General features: G+C 43.7%; 1 pseudogene; it reads right to left on the bottom strand.

Annotated features, from left to right (window-relative positions):
• Positions 1–4426: 4426 nt before the first annotated feature.
• LOC136643353 (5S ribosomal RNA) lies at positions 4427–4546 on the bottom strand (annotated as a pseudogene).
• Positions 4547–18774: the final 14228 nt, after the last annotated feature.

Raw genomic sequence — 18774 nt, 5'->3', positions numbered from 1 at the left:
GTGTATGACATCATGTTGACCATCTCCTGTAATTGGCTAATTTCATTTGTTGCATAGTTCATAGAGTAACAACACAATGCTCATGGAACTTAAGTGATGCTTCAACCACAAGTGATTCTTCAACAAGTGACAAATAAGCCCCACAAAGGTGAAATGACCTTGGTCCTCACTTGATTGCTTCCGTCTGCCACATCTCCCTCACATTCACTACCTCAGTAAGAAAGCAAGTAAGAGACACAACTAGGTTGAGGAATCAGGCTAAGGGCACAATCCTAACCCAACTTTCCAGCACTGAGGTAAGGGCAATGCAACTCCAAGGTAAGGAAACAAATATTGTCTTATCTTGAGGAGGCTTATCCATGACTGCCTGATGTGATGCAACTGCAGGATACATCACATGCCCCACTAGCACAGCAATGCCAGTGCTGGAAAATTGGTTAGGATTGCAGTCTATGTTATTTGATCATTCCAACATCCATGTTTTCATTGGAGGCTCTGCTCAGCGCTGGACAACCCACCAAAAATTGGGTCATGACCCACAGTTTGGGAAACACTGGTCTATTTTGCTGTTGTGGGTTGGCTGCCTGGAATTTCAAAACCAGTGGAATTGTCAAGCATCTAGGACAGGGGTGTCAAACGCGTTTGACAGGGGTGTCAAACATGTTTTCATCATGCCTGCTGAGGGCCGGAGTTGATGTCATTAGGCAGGAAGTGATGTCATTAAACAGGTCATAACCAAAAATAAGCAATTTTTCTCACTTAAGAACTCATTAGCTGCAAAAGACAGAAGAGAAAATACACAAATCTTGATCATATTTCAAGATACGGGAGAGCCCAATTTTCATGTGGGCTGCCCTTTCAGCAGTAACACCTCATAAAAACCTCAGCAGCGCACAGCAGCTGAGAGCCTGAGGGCCAGATAAAAAGCTTCTAAGGGCTGCATCTGGCCCCCGGGCCTTATTTTTGACACCCCTGATCTAGGAGGTCACAGTTCATGGTTGGAGGGCAGCATTTTCAGAAGGCGTTCAACACGGTCCCTCACCAAAGGCTACCAAAAAACTCTACAGTCAGGGAATTAGAGGACAGGTCCTCTCATGGACTGAGAACTGGTTGAAGAGCAGGAAACAGAGAGTGGGTGTCAATGTGCAAGTTTCACAATGGAGAGAGGTGAAAAGTGGTGCGCCCCAAGGATCTGTCCTGGGACTGGTGCTTTTCAACCTCTTCATAAATGACCTGGAGACAGGATTGAGCAGTGAGGTGGCAAAGTTTGCAGATGACACCAAACTTTTCTGAGTGGTGAAGACCAGAAGTGATTGTGAGGCGCTCCAGAAGGATCTCTCCAAACTGGAAGAATGGGCAGCAAAATGGTAGATGTGTTTCAATGTAAGTAAGTGTAAAGTCATGCACATTGGGGCAAAAAATCAAAACTTCATATATAGGCTAATGGGTTCTGACAGATCAGGAGAGGGATCTTGGGGTGGTGGTGGACAGCTCGATGAAAGTGTCAACACAATGTGCAGCGGCAGTGAAGAAGACCAATTCTATGCTTGATTATTAGAAAAGGTATTGAGAACAAAACGGCTAATATTATATTACTGTTGTACTGTTGTACTATTATATCAGACTGTTGGCCAAGTGTCTCTTCAAACTGGGAAAGGCCATGCTGCCCAGCCTGCCTCCAAGCGGGCCGCTCAGAGGCCAGGGTTTCCCACCTGTTGAGGTCCACTCCTAAGGCCTTCAGATCCCTCTTGCAAATGTCCTTGTATTGCAGCTGTGGTCTACCTGTAGGGCGCTTTCCTTGCACGAGTTCTCCGTAGAGGAGATCCTTTGGGATCCGGCCATCATCCATTCTCACGACATGACCGAGCCAACTCAGGCGTCTCTGTTTCAGCAGTGCATACATGCTAGGGATTCCAGCACCTGCCAGGTGATGCCGAGAATGCATCGAAGGACTTTGTGAGATCTATGAAGGCTATAAAGAGTGGCTGTCATTGTTCCCTGCATTTCTCCTGCAGTTGTCTAAGGGACAATACCATATCAGTGGTGGAACTGTTGGCTTGGAATCCACACTGCGATTCTGGATAGACGCTCTCTGCAAGTACCTGGAGCCTCTTTAGTGCAACTCGGGCAAACAGCTTTCCTACAATGCTAAGGAGAGAGATGCCTCAGTAGTTGTTGCAGTCACCCCTGTCACCTTTGTTCTTCTGCAGCGTGATGATGTTTGCATCCCTCATGTCTTGAGGTACTCCACCTTCTCTCCAGCAAAGACAGAGGATTTCATGCAGCTCAGTGACGATGATCTCTTTGCAGCACTTTAGGACTGCAGCAGGGATGCTGTCTTTTCAGGGGTGCCTTGCCAAAGGCAAGGGAGTCCAGGGCCACGTGAAGTTCTTCTAGGGTTGGTTCACTGTCAAGCTCCTCCAGCACAGGCAGGCACTCAATGTTGTTCAGTGCTTCTTCAGTGACTACATTTCTTGGACAGATCAGGAGAGGGATCTTGGGGTGGTGGTGGACAGCTCGATGAAAGTGTCAACACAATGTGCAGCGGCAGTGAAGAAGGCCAATTCTATGCTTGGGATCATTAGAAAAGGTATTGAGAACAAAATGGCTAATATTATATTACTGTTGTACAAATCGATGGTCAGGCAACACCTGGAGTATTGTGTCCAGTTCTGGTCACCGCATCTCAAAAAGGGCATAGTGGAAATGGAAAAGGTGCAAAAGAGAGCGACTAAGATGATTACTGGGCTGGGGCGCCTTCCTTATTAGGAAAGGCTACGGCGTTTGGGCCTCTTCAGCCTAGAAAAGAGACACCTGAGGAGGGACATGATTCAGACATACAACATTATGCAGGGGATAGACAGAGTGGATAGAGAGATGCTCTTTATCCTCTCGCACAATCCAAGAACCAGGGGACTTCCATTAAAATTGAGTGTTGGGAGAGTTAGGACAGACACACAAAAAAATATTTCTTTACTCAGCATGTGGTTGGTCTGTGGAACTCATTGCCGCAGCATGTGGTGATGGCATCTGGTCTAGATGCCTTCAAGAGGTGATTGGACAGATTTCTGGAGGAAAAGTCCATTATGGGTTACAAGCCATGATATGTATGTGCAACCTCTTGATTTTAGAAATGGGCTATGTCAGGATGCAAGGGAGGGCACCAGGATGCAGATCATGTCTTGTGTGCTCCCTGAGGCATTTGGTGGGCCACTGTGAGATGTAGGAAGCTGGACTAGATGGGCCTATGGCCTGATCCAGTGGGGCTGTTCTTATGTTCTTATGTACCTATTACTCTGGATAAATCCTATTGTTACTATTTTGGATTAAAGAGCTGTAGAAATCTGCTGATTTTGTTTTGTTTTAACTCATGTTCTTGGTAATAAATTAGTTAATAGCTGAAAATAAATCCTTAAAAGAGACATCATAATGTGACTTGTTAAAGCCAAGGCAGCTCCAGTAATGCCTGCATTAAAAGCTAGAGCATTTGAGTAGGCTACCTCATTAAACATACTGAGCTGTATTTATAGCAAGATACTGATTATTATTACTGACCAATCTGTTCCTTAATGATTCGGCAAGCATGTTGGTTTTTATAGTAATGAAAACGGAGCTCTTAATCAGGTGATCTGACAAGTGTGCAATTTGCCAAGGGAAATTATGCTGGGTTGAAAATGTTTGTGTGGAGAATGAAAAAAAATGGAAAGGACCCAGGCAAATGTCAACACTGAGATCTGGATGAACAGGAAGAAAAAAAGACCCAGCAATATTCATGAGTTTTGATTGGGAAAAGGAGGAAGGTTCAGAGCTTTGAATGAGTGATGTTGCAGGAGCTGCAAAGGTTCTGAAGTTAGCATGGCCTCTCATACAGCTCAATGAAAAACTAAACAAGAATGAGGTTAGTTGACATGTTGGCCTCTGTATTCTGGAGCCTAATTGAACTGAAAAAATAACTAGCTAAATTAACACTAAACTGGAGTTATCCTGGCTTCACTTTATGCCTAGAGCTAATTGGACATAGGGATTAATCTCTCCCTGCAACGTTCCTGGTGTGGCGTTTTGCCTATTAGCACTTCTCTTGGGGCATGAGGACTACATGCAGTTGAGCACATCCTATAATGAACATTTGGCCTTGACTGTAGCAAGAGTCTGTCATGTCAAGACTAAATGCATGTTTCCTTGGATGTGGAGGGGAGGGGGAATAACTGAATCCATTCTACGTGGATTTGTTAGCAGGCTGGTGGTTATTTTGCCTACCAAAAATAAGTGACTTTGAAGTGTAAAGCACCTGCCTAAAGTTTAGTTTTCTTCTCTAACCACACAGTTGCTGATCACAAAATGAAGGTTAAAACTGGAAGTCTTGGATCTCTTTATGGCACGCCAGCTTCTTGGTTGGCAACCTTCAGTCTCGAAAGACTATGGTATAAGCCTACAGCACCTGGTATTCCCAGGCGGTCTCCCATCCAAGTACTAACCAGGCCTGAGCCTGCTTAGCTTCCGAGATCAGATGAGATCGGGTATGTGCAGGGTAACAGTTGCTGCAATACACCAGCTTCTGGTAGTTTAAAATTATGATAAAACATGGAATTGGAGTTTAGAAACTTTATTTCTGTAGTATCGTTTGCAACTGCCAGGCCCTTCTCTTTTCACCTTACCCTTTACCCTTGGCTTGAAGAAGCTATAAAAAAGCAGGAGGGGTAGAAAGGACCCCATCAAATTATACAGCTAGGAAAAGGTCAGTGTAGGACAGTCACAGTAGTATAATTCACATGGCTGGGAAGGTATGAAGAGGCTGGTGTCTGATTTTCATGTTGATGGTTTCAAGTGAGAGCAGAAAATGGCTCAGAATGTGTTCATTTTCATGACGATCATGGTAACCAAAATGAGGTGATAGAGATGCTGCTGCAAATGTAGCTCCATTACTTATCATCTTTTGGATAACGTAGTCTGACTCAGTAATGGTAAGATATGGTAGCTGGACCTTCTGTTTTCCAAATGCCAGTTGCACACATTTTAAATTATAATTTTGAACCTTTTCCCCTGTTAAACTTTACTTAACAACCATCTTTAGTTCCTGTGTTAATGTCAAAGAGCTGGAAGGTATGTGAGACATGATAATGATGGAGGGGGGGAATGAAGCTTGACAAGAAGATGCTCAAGGAGAAAGCTGAACCCTTTGGGCTCAAATTACTAGTGTGTATAATCTGGGAGTGTGTGAAAAGAAGAATTCTAGGTATCTATGTTAGATATCACAAAAACTCTTGCCTCCGGTTTCATACCACTTTTGCAGAACTCCTTTTTCCAAACATTTCCTAATTGGACATTTAGCAGAGCTATTGGCGCTTCGTGCAACTCGTCTGGAGCAATTTCAGAACTCTCAAGTAGTGATATACAACTTGAGGAAGTGATATACAAGCTTGAGGAAATGTGGAGTATTAGAACTGATGTTGCAAAATATAAGTAGTTTAGCAGTGGTGTCACTAGTGTTTGGCTGTAACTAAACTGGGGGGTTGTGACCAGCTTGAGAATGAATGCCCTCGCACTTTAAGGGGCAGGGAAGAGGGGAAGGCAGCAATGCGATCTGCAGGATCATGTTGCAGCCAGAGTCACAGGGTGTTTTTTTTTTTTTTGGTTTTTTTTAAACTTAACCCCTTCCCACAGCAGCGTGGGCTGCTGCCCTTCCTGGGCGTGCGAGGAGACCCACAGAGCCCTCTGCAAGACTCCCTGTGCTCAAAATAATAAAAACATGCAATCACAAACCATTTCCAGATCACAATCACAAAGCTGAGATTATTTGAAACAAAGAAGTGTGGTACTGAACCTAGAACTTCCTACATGGAAAGCCACTCTCTGCCACTTCATTGTAGGCACCTACCAAAGGGTTGTAGGGAGCCAAGAGACAGCAGACATCAGCAGTCAATCAACATATGAGTTTTTCTTTTACTTGAAGGAATCCTTCATGAAAGATCTACATTATCCTTTATTGCCTGGACCTCACTGAACATTTAGGAATATAAAAACATCATTTTATCTGCAATATAAACTTGGAGAGTTTATGCTTGCCTTCATTTTTTTTTCTTTTTCTTTTGGGGGGGGGGATCTAGCTGTTTTCAGTGTTTATCTCTACAGATGAAAATGAATTTAGTGACACTTTGGATTAGAGAAGAATTTCCAAGGCTCAAAAACCCAACCTCAAAGGAGAGATATACACTTTGACCCTCCAAAACTCTTTTTGGAGGAGTGGTGGGATGGTGGCAGTAGAGACAATAGAGTGGGGAAATTTTTCTTCACCTATCCCTCCTTTGTTTCCTGGGTGTACTGCAAAGCAGAATGACAGAAGGAGCTATGGAGACTGGGAGGAGGTTTCTTGTCCTCTCTCCCTCTCCTTTGTCACCCCCAGGGCTGCTCCTTAGCACAAAGTGTGCAATGTTCTCTTGGAACATGTAGTCTTTCCAAGGGACATTGTAAATTCTCTTTATGCCCGGTACTAAGGAGCAGTACTGGGAAAAACTAACTCTACCAGGCCATGATGACACAGTTGGAACACAGCTATGCAGTATGCCAGGAAAAACAAGAGAAGGGAGATGAATAAAACTTTTCTGACTTTGTTGATGCTGCTGTTGCTATCCCTCTGCTACTCCAGGAAGAACTTTGGAGTTTTCCTCTCCGTTGAAGTACACAACCTCTGATCCTGAAGGCAGCATGTAAGCCTTGATATGCTTGTCTTGCATGAATTTGTCTAATTCAGCCATTCAGAGATTATTCTGGGGCACAGTTCACCAAGCTGAATACAAAGCATTTATTGTCCAAAAAACAGAAAAGGTAATGATACGTCTGAGATGCCAAGGGAGCTACCTACCACTTAGGGTGAGTGGATAAATGCTGTGTCACACCTCATGGTGACCAGCTATCTGCCCAAGTTATGCCAGGTTTGTTGAAGGGAAACATAGAACTTTCATACTTACTGACCTCTACAGTAAACAAGATGAACAAGGGTTGTCTGGAGCTATCCATGACTGTCGAACCTATGGGCCTTTTCCTTGGCTACCACCATGAGAAGAAACTTAATGCCTTCCTTGAATGTTGGAACTTGCTCTGAGATGAGGGCCATCCTGCTGGCTATCCCCTTTGTCGCATGACAAATCATGTTGAACTGAAGTCCCTGCTATGGATTGAATTGGAGATGGTATCTGGTCCTGCCTGCAGTATTCATAACTCTACCGTTTTGGGTACCTAGATAGGATACAAGTCTGATCACAGCTGCTGTAAGGGAATGAATGTGCAGGGGATTGATACCATTCTGATGGGTCTATCTTGCTTGTTCTGTAGTCCAGAATTTGGAGGCAAACATGCATGCCATGGAGAAGGGGTGCACATGGCAGCTGTCACACAGATGAACATTTGGCAAACGTTATTCTGCAGGGTTAGAAAAAGATGCTACCACTGGATCTCTTGGGTTGTTGCCTTGTGGTGTTTTATGCACTTCTCTGGTGCTGGCTGCATAGAGTCAAAACAGCCAGTAGATCTTGAGCTGACAAGGACTCTTGTGTTGGATGCTGCTTCAGCACTGTTGTCGTTTGCTGCTTGTTGCTGCCATATCCCCACCTTTTTGCACATGTCTTCAGCAAACATTCACAAGCTGTACATGCAGGTGCAAACCCTGAAGCCAGATCATTCTGAACACCATTGATTTCTAAAGACTTGATTTCTAAAGGCTAGAATTGGTGATCATGTTTTCTAGCCAATAAGTTGGAAACTGTTTAATACTGTTTGTTTACATGCAAGCTAGTCACTAGACGAAACTGACATATTAACAGTTTGGAGAGACAGGGCTCCGCGATCTACTCATTTTGCCTCGCGATCTACCGGTAGATCACGATCCACCTATTGAGCACCCCTGCTTTAGAATATAATACTGGTGTATTAAAAAATAAAAACTTAACTGACAAGCACAGTTGGAAATAAAATTATATTGCAGGAAAGCAACGCAGTTGCTATATCTCATGGCTGCCAAGTCACAATACATGTTTCAGTCTAGTCAGAAGCACTCAGGAGATCACAAAAAAGGAGAGCACAAAATGAGATCTCAGCGCAAAAGAAGGGAACAGCCAAGTGCCTCCTGAGTCTTTTGGCATGCCACATCCATATGTTGAAAGCCAAAGTTGCTTACTAAATACAATGGCAAGGGCTTTTTTCCCCCTTGGAAATGAACAGAAAGCAATGTGGGCACTATCCCATCAAAGTGAAGCACTTTCAGGTCCCATCAACATTGGTAGGAGAGCTGAGCAAGTGCTTAGCAGTCTTCCAGAAGGGATGATTGTGCCCTGCGTATCAACTGGTTCTTCCACTGCAGTGCTCATATAATTTACAATCTCTGTGATGATGAGACAGTAATTAGACAATGAATTTAGAACCCTGTTTGAATTTGGAAGATTTCATTTGAAAGCCATTAAAAATATATACCAAAGAACGTGAACCTTAATTTAAACACAAACTTAATAGAGGAAGAAAACTGTAAAAAACATGAGCAACCATTTATGCAATGTACTCTGATGGAGATAATGTTTTTTAAAAGGCTGACATATCATTTGGTATCTTATCAGACAGCAATTTTATAAGATTTTAAGACATGAAAACAAGAGTAATGCACCATACCCTCTGGTTGAGCTATGACTTCAGAATTGTCCAATTACTTCAAAATTATCATAGGTTAATTTAACACGCAGTCCTATACGTGTTTTCTAGGGAGTAACAGCCCAATCCAGAACAGTGTACACCAGCTCACTGCCAGTGTGCACTGTTGCAAACGTGCCTTACAGCATGTTTGTGGGACTTTAGCACCAGCCCTACACCGGAGCTAGCCCAGCACAAGCTCATGCTGGGTAGCTGCCAGGAAGGCTGGCAGACTGCTGGCCAGCGCACCATGCGAAGCACTGGGTATTGGAGAGGTAAGATGGGGTGTAGGGGGAGGCATTCCTAGGTGGGGGGAATGTGGGGAGAGAGCATGGTGGGGGAGGGAACAGGGCGAGAGGGGGACAGAGATGGTAGCAGGCCCTACCACCATTTCCTGACCTCCCCTACTAGCCCGGGAGTCCTGAAACGGGTCTCCTCAAATCTGTGCCTGCTCAAGGGTGGGCACAGATCCAAAAAGACCCATCAGGGCTGCCTGGGGCTTATACAGGGTAAGGGAGTGTAAGCTTCCTTACCCCAAGTAGACCCCGCACTGCTTCCTAGCCCCATTGGATGTAATGGTAGCCCTTTTGGAACCACTGCAACCCTGGCAGCTGGAAAGCATAGCATTGGGCCCTAAGTCCCATAAACTCAATGGAACTTACTTCTGAGTAGACATGACTAGAATTGTATTGTTGGTTCGGTTCACTTAAAACTTATGTGAAAGGTGAGCAAACACTTATTGACTGTACCTATCTCTATGATGATATCTTGTACAGCTTTCTCTAGAGCAGGGGTGCCCAAACCCCGGCCCCAGGGGCCACTTGCAGCCCTTGGGGGCTCCCAATCTGGCCCACAGGGAGCACCCAATCTCCAAGGAGCCTCTGGCCCTCCGGAGACAAGTCTCCAGCCCGACACAACTTCTTTTAGCGTGAGGACGACTGTTCGACCTCTCACCTGAGCTGTGGGACGAGGGCTCCTTTCACTGCTTGCTGTTTCATTTCTGTGATGCAGCAGTGACAGCGAAGGAAAGGCTGGCCTTGCTTTGCGCAAGGCCTTTTATAGGCCTTGAGCTACTGCAAGACCTTCATTCAAGTTCCATCTCTAATAAATTGATTTATGTAAATTTATTCAAATCTTAAATGTAAATTAATTCTTTTTTCCCAGCCCCCAACACAGTGTCAGAGAGATGACGTGGCCTTCCTGCCAAAAATTTTGGACACCACTGCTCTAGAGATATGCAAAAACATTGAGAAACTGGTCAAAAATGGTCTCTAAGTTGTGTTTTGTTTGTTTTAACTATATTTTTACATACAGTTATGTGAATGTATTTATCATAATGTATTTATCTTAAGTCAGATAAATGTATTTATCTGTAAAATTTTAACAGTTTAACACACACAAAAATGATCCTAATTAAGACAATAAGTAAACTTAACAAAATGACATTGTAATTCCAATTGGCAAGGCAAATTTTAAAAATATATCACGTTCAGCCAGTAGAAAAAGTATGTTGAAGGGGCTTTGACGGGGGGGGGGGGGTGGAGCAGTGTTTGGAATGCCATGCTAGGATGGGAAAGGCCAGAATTCAAATCCTCACTCATCAGTGATAAATCACTGGGTAACTTTGGATCAGTCACCATCTTGCAGCCTAACCTCAGCATTGTGGTGATGTAGGGCCCAATCCTGAACTCTCCCACCACCAGCACTGAGCCCTAGAGCCGCATTGGATGCCATAATCATGCCATAAAGCATGTTTATGGCATCAGGAGAGTAGGGAACGCTGGAGCAGGACCCACACTGGGCAGCGGGCCCAGCACTGGCAGGAGGACACACCACAGTCGTGAGTAAAATAAACTGATGGGTGGCTGTGATGCCTTTGGGGGAAGGGTGCAGTGGGGCGAGGAACTGGGACAGGAGGGGGTGGATAAAGCTCCGCCATATCCTGAACTCTATGTTGGGTCAAAAACCCCAACATGGAGTCTCTCAAGTCTACACCAGCAAAATAGCTGCAAGGCTTGAAGCTTGCCCCGGGAGACTCCTGGCAGCTTCTCAGCGTCTACTGGATACAGTGGTAGCCGCTTTATGGAAAACTTAGGATTGGGTTGTAAATTGGCTGCAGGATAAACATGAAATCAATGAATGTAGCATCCGGAACAGAACCTTCCCAGATGTTCTTAAGCTGGGCAAGGGCTCATAAAGGGGAAAGTGTTTCTGTAGATATGTTGGACTCAGGTCTTCAGTGTCTTTTTCTACTTTGCTACTCACAAACAGGGGTACTAAACAGGTGAAAAAGTTTTGCTTTCTCCTCTGGGAATTTGGCATTGTTCTTTGCATTGCAAGCACTATCTAGAAATCATTGATTTAATAATAAAATGGGAGTTCTCCTTGAATGGAGGTAACATAGATGGAAAATGGATCTGCGGTTGTGCAGACACAAAGCAATTTAGTGCTAGTTTGCTGTCATTAATTATTCCCACATTCTAACTACATTTCAAATATTTGTATTTGTAGCTTTTTTTTTACGAACTACACTGTTCATAAATTGAAACGTTATTCAGTTGAAGGGCTCTAAAGAATGGAAATTAAAAGCCTATTTTAATAAAGGCATTTTATTCTAATAAAATGAAAGACTATAAATAATGGGAAGTTATTGGGCAAGGTTTAGAGTAGGTGCCTCTAACTGCATTATTCTGCTATTCAGCATTAGGCTCTATATCTTAATTTACTGCATGCCCTGGCTTGCTCTCAGTCACAGTGGCTGCAATGTGGTTGCTGTTCATAGACAATGCCATGTTGTAATTTACAGAGAATGACTGCAATATTCTAGAGCACATCTGAAGAGACTTGTAAGAAGTACACTTGAGAGATTTTCCCATAGTCCAGTGATTCTCAAACTTTTAGGGAATTTTACTTCTTAAGTAAGTCTTTGTAGGGGAGGGGATCGCTTTGCATCGCTAAGGGTGGCTACCATAGGTGGAGCTGCTGGAGGCTCCAGGAGGTGTGGGGAGCCCTGCACAGCCCTATGCAGGGCTCCCTGAGGCTTTGAATGTTGAGAAATAAGCGTTCACAAAGCACTTCCTGGTTGCACTTGCTTATTTCTCAATGTTCTAAGCCTTGGGGAGCCCTGCGGAGGGCTGCAAGGGGCTCCCCGCCCCTCCTGGAGCCCTACCTACATTTAAGTAAGTGAAACTACCCCCCTCGCCCCCCCTTAGCAATGCGATGCTGGGGATCGCATCACTGCCCCAACCCCTTCCCCCGTCCCTTAAAGGGATGGCGGACACTTTACACGAACTGGGGTCACGACCCATCAGTTTGAGAACCAATGCCACAGTCTTTAGAAAACTGGACATTAAAATTCTGCAGAGCAGTTTTGTTCTCAAAGGCATCCATATTCATTTTCACACCCACAAAAATTGTATGGTGAATTACACTTTTTTTTCCCCAAGGGAGAAATGTATAGGATGCCCACCCTCTGTGCATGAGTGTAAGATGCTTCTTCATGTGTTAGGACAGGGGGAATATGTTTCCTTTTGGCAGTAGCCCTTCACAGTTCATGAGATTGTTCCAGAAGGCTACTAAACTTGAAGGGGGGAGCTCTTCACAGTGATGGAGTTGCTGTGGAAGGGGATGCTTAAAAACCCCAATGAAGAAGTCCAAGATCACTCACTATGCTTCTTTATACGGTGAACAACTTAGTGCAGAATTATGTGTGGAACAATGGCATATAAATTAAAGTCTAAACCAGGGGTGTCAAATATAAGGCCTGAAAGTCAGATATGGTCCAGGGAAACACTTTATCCATCCCAGATGATAATTGGGCTCTCCCAGAGCTGCCTTTCCCAGATCAATTCCAGAGCAACACCATTTCTGCGAAGGCTCTGGGAAGAAGAGGAAGAAGGGGCCTCAGAAGGCAAGGAACACTTTAGTGGGAGGGAAGACCAAGAGGGAAGAGACAGGGAGATGCCGATGAGGTGCTGGGAGATCGTAATTAATGCTTGGGCTGCCCTTTCAGCAGCACCACTTCTGCTGAACAGTCACTTTGCTCTCAGCTGCTGAGTTAGAAAATGACACCTCGGCAGAAGCAATGTTGTTGAAAGGGTGGCTCGTGTGACAATTGGGCTCTCCCAGTGTGACAATTGGTCTCACTCATACCTTGAAAATATGATCAAGATTTGTACATTTTCAGTCTTTTGCTGCTAATGCTGCGGTTTTCAAACTCTCTGGGAGTTTGAAAAGTGCCGTACGTTCTTGCAAGGGAGGGGAGGGAGACAGCGGGGGCGGGCGGAAGGCAGTGACATGATCCCCAGGATTGCACCACTCAGGGGGGCTGCAGGCACTGGGATGCACTAAGCTGTCCCTGCAGCATCGTCCTGGGAGTGCGGGGAGCCCTGTGGGAGCACCTGTAGGACGCTCTGCCCACTGGTGAGGGCACCCCCGTCCCTGCAGCCCCTTGAGCAGCGCGATCCTGGGGATCACGTCGCTGCCTTCCCTCCTGCCCTGCCCCTTAAGGGGGCGGAGGCCAGGGCCCTCAGGCTGGGGCATCACGACACCCCAGTCTGAATACCACTGTGCTAATGTGTTACTACATGATAAAAAGTGCTTATTTCTGACCATCAGCTGCTTAGGCAACACTTCCTGCTTAAATGATGTCACTTCCAGCCCACAGCAGGCACCATGAATGCTGTTGGGCCCACTGAATGAAACAAATTTGACACCCTAGTCTAATATGGGCCGATGTGAGTGGAGGAAGTAAAATCTTATCACTTGTCTATTCCTTTGAGTTCTCTGATTCTGTATGTATTAATGCTTCTGCATTCCACAGAGCCTTCAAGTAGTTGTTACAGGTCCTAGGGCTGTAAAACCAGGAGACACACAATTGTATCGTTCACAGCTTGTCCTTGAACAGAGGCAGTCTATTGCAATCAATCCCATACTGTTGTGTGTGAAGTACTAACAATGGTCCCTTGTTACACCCCTTTAAAATGTTATCATAAATCAGTGAAGTATTGAGTCTTTTTTCTTCTTCTTCTTCTTAAGCAGCACATAAATCAGAGATTTGTAAAGCAGAAGTGAAACGAGGCTCTTGAGAAGGGGAAAAGAATGGTCATGGTTCATATACAAAATGAGGTTTTTTTCATAGTACTTTGCATCTGAGTATTTATCCTGGATACCTTTTGCTTACATTTCACTTTTAATCAAGATAGTGGAGTGTAACCTGAAATGAGACCTTTCTCTCATGCTAAGCTTAATGGTCCTTTTAATATCAGTACAGTTGGATTTCTCCTAGCTATCTGCTGTCTTCCTTCGGCCTTGAAGCATTAAACATGTGATTAAAAAAGACTTTTTGGCATGGTTCACAAACTAACCAAAAGGTGTCATGAAGCCTTATACTCATCCAGCATGAAAGAAAAAAGCTAATGAAAGCAGGTTATACTAGATTACTTTAAGCAGGTAAACAATTAGCAAAATTAATGTTACCCGCAACATAGTCTTTCAACATACAGTGGAAGAATTTGGTTGCAAGACAGCTTCTTCTGGTTGTACTATTTCACATTATTTGTGGCATTAAAAAAAAATTCCTCCTATTGACATTTTCAACGAAATTGCACTTTTGAAATTAGAATATCAATTGTTCTGAAACTTGCTAAATTTTTGGGCTAACTTGAATTTCATAAAGCCAGAATCTACGGTCAGATCCTTGAGCTAAGCTACTCAGATTTCTTTTCCTCAAGGAAAGTTAAATATTATTATTATTATTATTATTATTATTATTATTATTATTATTATTATTATTATTATTATTATTATTATCTTTAATATCATTAAAGAAACATTTTTACCTTCAAGAATGAAAAAAATCCTTTTTTTCTCATTATCCAACACCAAATGTAGGTTTGCTTTCACACAACGATATGGATTTTTATATTGTATTGTTACCATATCTGTGTAGCGGCACGGGGAAGCGCACCTACACCTGTGACATGCATGTTCCAAATCATGTGAGTTCAGGGAACCTTTGATTGTTGCTTTGTGGTACTATGAGCCCTCAGATGGTAAACCAGCCTGACCACAAAACACAGGAAGAGGCCTGCCCTGGGAGAGTTCGGCTGCAAGAGCGACCTCCCCAAGCAACAACCCAAAGGCAAAGTCAACAGGGTTGCCAAGGCCAGGAAGGGGCCAGAGGGGGGACTGCTGCTGGAGCCAGCCAGGAGCGGGAAGAGAGGGCAAAATCCCTGGGGCCTGGGCTTCCAGGGGTCCTGGGAATGACAAAACAAACTATATAGTACAAAACAAATTTCGGATGGGAGCGTCCAATCAGGCATCTTGCCCTGGGCCCAATGTCTGCTTTCAGCAGCCGTGGGCACGGTGACATCTTCTGTGGGGGGCTCAGTATAGCAACCCCCTCCCTGATGACTACCCAAGGCAACCAAGTGCAGAGCCAAGGGACAGGGCATGGGGGTCTACCGACTTGCTCCAGCTAGGGCGAGCCAAGCAGTCATCCGTCCGAGCCTTCACATGGACTTCTGTGGGACCCAGACAGGGAGAGACAAAAAGATTATGTCTGGATGCAGGAGGGAGTGGAGCTGTGAAGAAATGTCTGTCCATGAATGTAAAATGGTTATGGGTAATAAAACAGTAAAAACAAGCCCATAGTCCACCTGGTCCATCACCCAGGAAAGGCAGCAGCCAAGGGAGGGGCTGAACCATGTCCTTGAGGTCCCCCTTTGATCCCTGTCTCCCGCCTGACGCCGGGGTGCAAGTGGGGAAGATGTGACTGGTGCACCCCAAAGGAAGTTGGCATTGAAGAGATCAAGAAAGGTGCAGGAGCAGAAGGACTTGAAAAGTACAGTATTCTGTATTGATATATTGTAGTCATAGGAGGAGGGGAAATAAAAAAGGACATCAACCAAATCTAGCTCTATGTTAGTAAATTAGCAACAGTACATGTAAAAATGGTTCACATTCAATAAGGAGTTGTTTATAAGGTGGCAGCATGTTTAAACCAGTGTGTGTTTCAAGTAAGGGATGAAATCAGGAACCGGGAAGGAAGAGAGGCATCACAGCCCTAAAAGGGGAGGAGGGGTGAGGTTGGAGCAAGGAGCACAGCGACTTCATAAACTGAGCAGGCCTAAAGCAGAGGATGGTCAGAACATGACCTTGTCTTACAGAGAGAAAAATAGAAGAAATCAGTGGATCAAGGACAGGAGAGCCGCTGGTGGGCAATGGAAATAAGATTGGTTGTCCTGGGTACAAAAGAGTTTCTGCAGGGAAAACAGGCTCTGGGATGAGTAAGAGGCCCTACAGATATGTGCAAAGAAACTTTAGAGAAGCTAGAGAAGGCTGCCTGCAGCTTGCCCATGTTCACAAAGGGCTCGTGCTACAGTCCAGCTCTGACAGATTTGAAAGTTTAAAAGTCCCAGACATGTAATTCAGCACAATTCTACGCAGGTTACTCATAATTAAGCCCTACTGAGTTCTACAAGCCTTATCCTCAGGTCAGTGTGCATAAGTCTGCAGCCTTAAAATGCTAAAGGAGAATCATCAACATTCTCAACAGGGACTAGTAGTTGGAAGTTTGTAAGAGCTGTTTTATTTCACTAGTGATATCTTACAGACTCCAAAGACTTGTCCACCCAGATGGATGTTTAAGGCAGGCACACATGGAAATACACTTTGGAATTCAGTAAAACTGATTAATAGCTCTGTGTAGTTCATAGGTGGCTATGGTGATGAATTCCTCTTGGGTAAAGAGAGATTCAGCAGAGCATATAATGTAAAATGAACAGCTCTTTCTAGCACATTGCTTTTTGTGTTTGATTTAGCCTCTGTGGTTGCCAATTTGATTTCTAATTAAAATAAAATGGTACAAAGTATTAATTTAGCTATATTAAAATAGCATCAGAGCATCCTGTTTGTCTACATGACATGACATTTCTCTGCAGAATAAACACATATATTTCATTTCTTTTTCAGGTCTCATGTTAATTCAGAAATTAAATTATGTTTATTTTTGCAATTACATCACAAAAAGCAAACGCAACACTTTCCTAACTTTTGTTGCTCTTTTTTCACATAGGGTGGGAGCAACGATAAAGCCTGCCAGTTGCTCTTGGTTCATGGGCTGGTCATAAAGTGATCAACTCTTGTCAAATACTGTGATAGCAAATTATTCAAAGCATACATTTGCTAGGCTTGTAACCACAGGCAGAGAGTAATGCTTGTTCCAAAAAGATACTTTTGTCTCCAAGAGTCCATAGGTCTTCCCAGAAGACTCATGGGTCACCTGGCTTAAATGGGAGGGAAACAGCTGAATAAGCTGTTTAGTGAGAGTAGTGGGAGTGCCTATACCTCCATGTGTGTAGGTCACACTGACTTTTGTTGTGCTGGGGAATGAGGGTCCCCCCACCTCTGCCAATATAATTGGATGAAAGCAAAGAGAAACTGGCAGCAGCAGAAGGAAAAGAGGAGGTGAAACCCAACAAGGTGCAAATGATATCTATAATTTACTCACAATTGTAATTTTAATATGCTCAGTATGTTCCAGTGTTGTATATTCTTCAAGGGTACAACAATAAACAAATAAACTGAAAATAAATATACAAACTCTTAAAAAACAGTAATTTAACAGAATCACATGCACCTTTAAGAAAATCATACCACCAAATTGTGTTGGACATACAGTATAACATTTTCCTAATAAACCTCGTGTATCATTTTTGCACCCTGGTGAACATGAAAACCTGTTGAACTTGCTGTATCAGGCCAAAAGCTCATCTAGCCCACCATCCAGTTTTCCACAGTGACAAACCAGTTGCGTTTGAGAAGCCGACAAGCAGACCCCTCTCCCACTAGTGCTCCATGCAACTAGTTCATACTCTTCTGAACTAAGAGAGAACATATACCTGACATAACTAGAAGCCACTGACAACCCTGTCCATCCATGTATTAGTCTACAAGAATGGGCCTGGAGTTTACCTCCATTCTGTTGGTGCTAGATTATCCTAATAAATCGAGTATGCACTGATTTGTTTCACAGGGAGTGAAATGTAGCTCACCAGCCATGCTTGGCAAACCATAAGTTAGACAGACTTCAGGTCCCTGCCTGTTACTGAAAAAAATGGGAGGGCAGGTGTTGTTATTCACACCACGGTATTGACTGATGGGCTGAGCTCAGCTGGTGTGTGACCAGTGGTACACGTTTGCAATAAACAAAGGTAGGCTGCCACTTACACAAAGGCTCCGTAGAATATGTGACTGTATTTGACTGGGGTCGTATAATAGGTGATCAGCTTATTGGTTAATTGATGGTATTTGATTTGACTAGCATTCTGATCCCACTGTAGAGACAGCTCAAAAGCAGTTCTTTGCTCCAAGTTCTCTGTTGGCATTTAGATGTATTGTGTTCTAAGGTGCTTTTTAGAATTTTAATGAGAGGGAAAAGCAGCAAGATCCAGCAGGACCCAACTGATTTAAAAGGGCTCAAGAAGCAGCTTATAGAGATGTACTCAGGAAACCAGCCAGACTCACTCAAAACATCTTCATCATCCCTCTTTATTGGCAAACATGTCCCCAACTAGTGCATGTGAACTGGAAGTAGATGGAAGGATATTATTTACGGAAAAACATAGCAGAAATAAAAGGTAGTGATTTTAAAATCATGCTCTTGTTTTGACAGACCTTCATTATATGTGCCATCTCGAAAGATGAAAATATCTTGATGTCCTTCTAATAAAATGTTTGTTTCCTTTTTGTGATGATTAAAAAAAAAATAGAAGGAAAACAACACAGATGTAAGTATATATGACAGTTTTAATAGCCTCTGAGTGTGAAATCCTATCCTCCACATACACCAGCTAGGCAAGATTAGGTAGGTCTTCATGTGCTGTGTAATTGTCTTGTGCTGTGTGAAGAGACAAATGCATTGGGAAACTATTCTAGCATACACAGTTCAGAGCCAGAGCAAAGAGGCCACGCAGTAATTGAAACCAGGGATGCGATGCAACTCCCACGTGTGATGAATGAATATAGTCTTTGTAACTATACCGGTAGGTCTCAATTTACATGGTCTTAATTTGCACATTTTCAAAATAGCACAATTTA

This window comes from Tiliqua scincoides, chromosome 2 (genome assembly GCF_035046505.1).
Source record: "Tiliqua scincoides isolate rTilSci1 chromosome 2, rTilSci1.hap2, whole genome shotgun sequence".
Lineage (NCBI taxonomy): Eukaryota > Metazoa > Chordata > Lepidosauria > Squamata > Scincidae > Tiliqua > Tiliqua scincoides.
The sequence above is the reverse complement of the archived record's forward strand: the minus strand, read 5'-3'. Positions and strand labels throughout refer to the sequence as shown.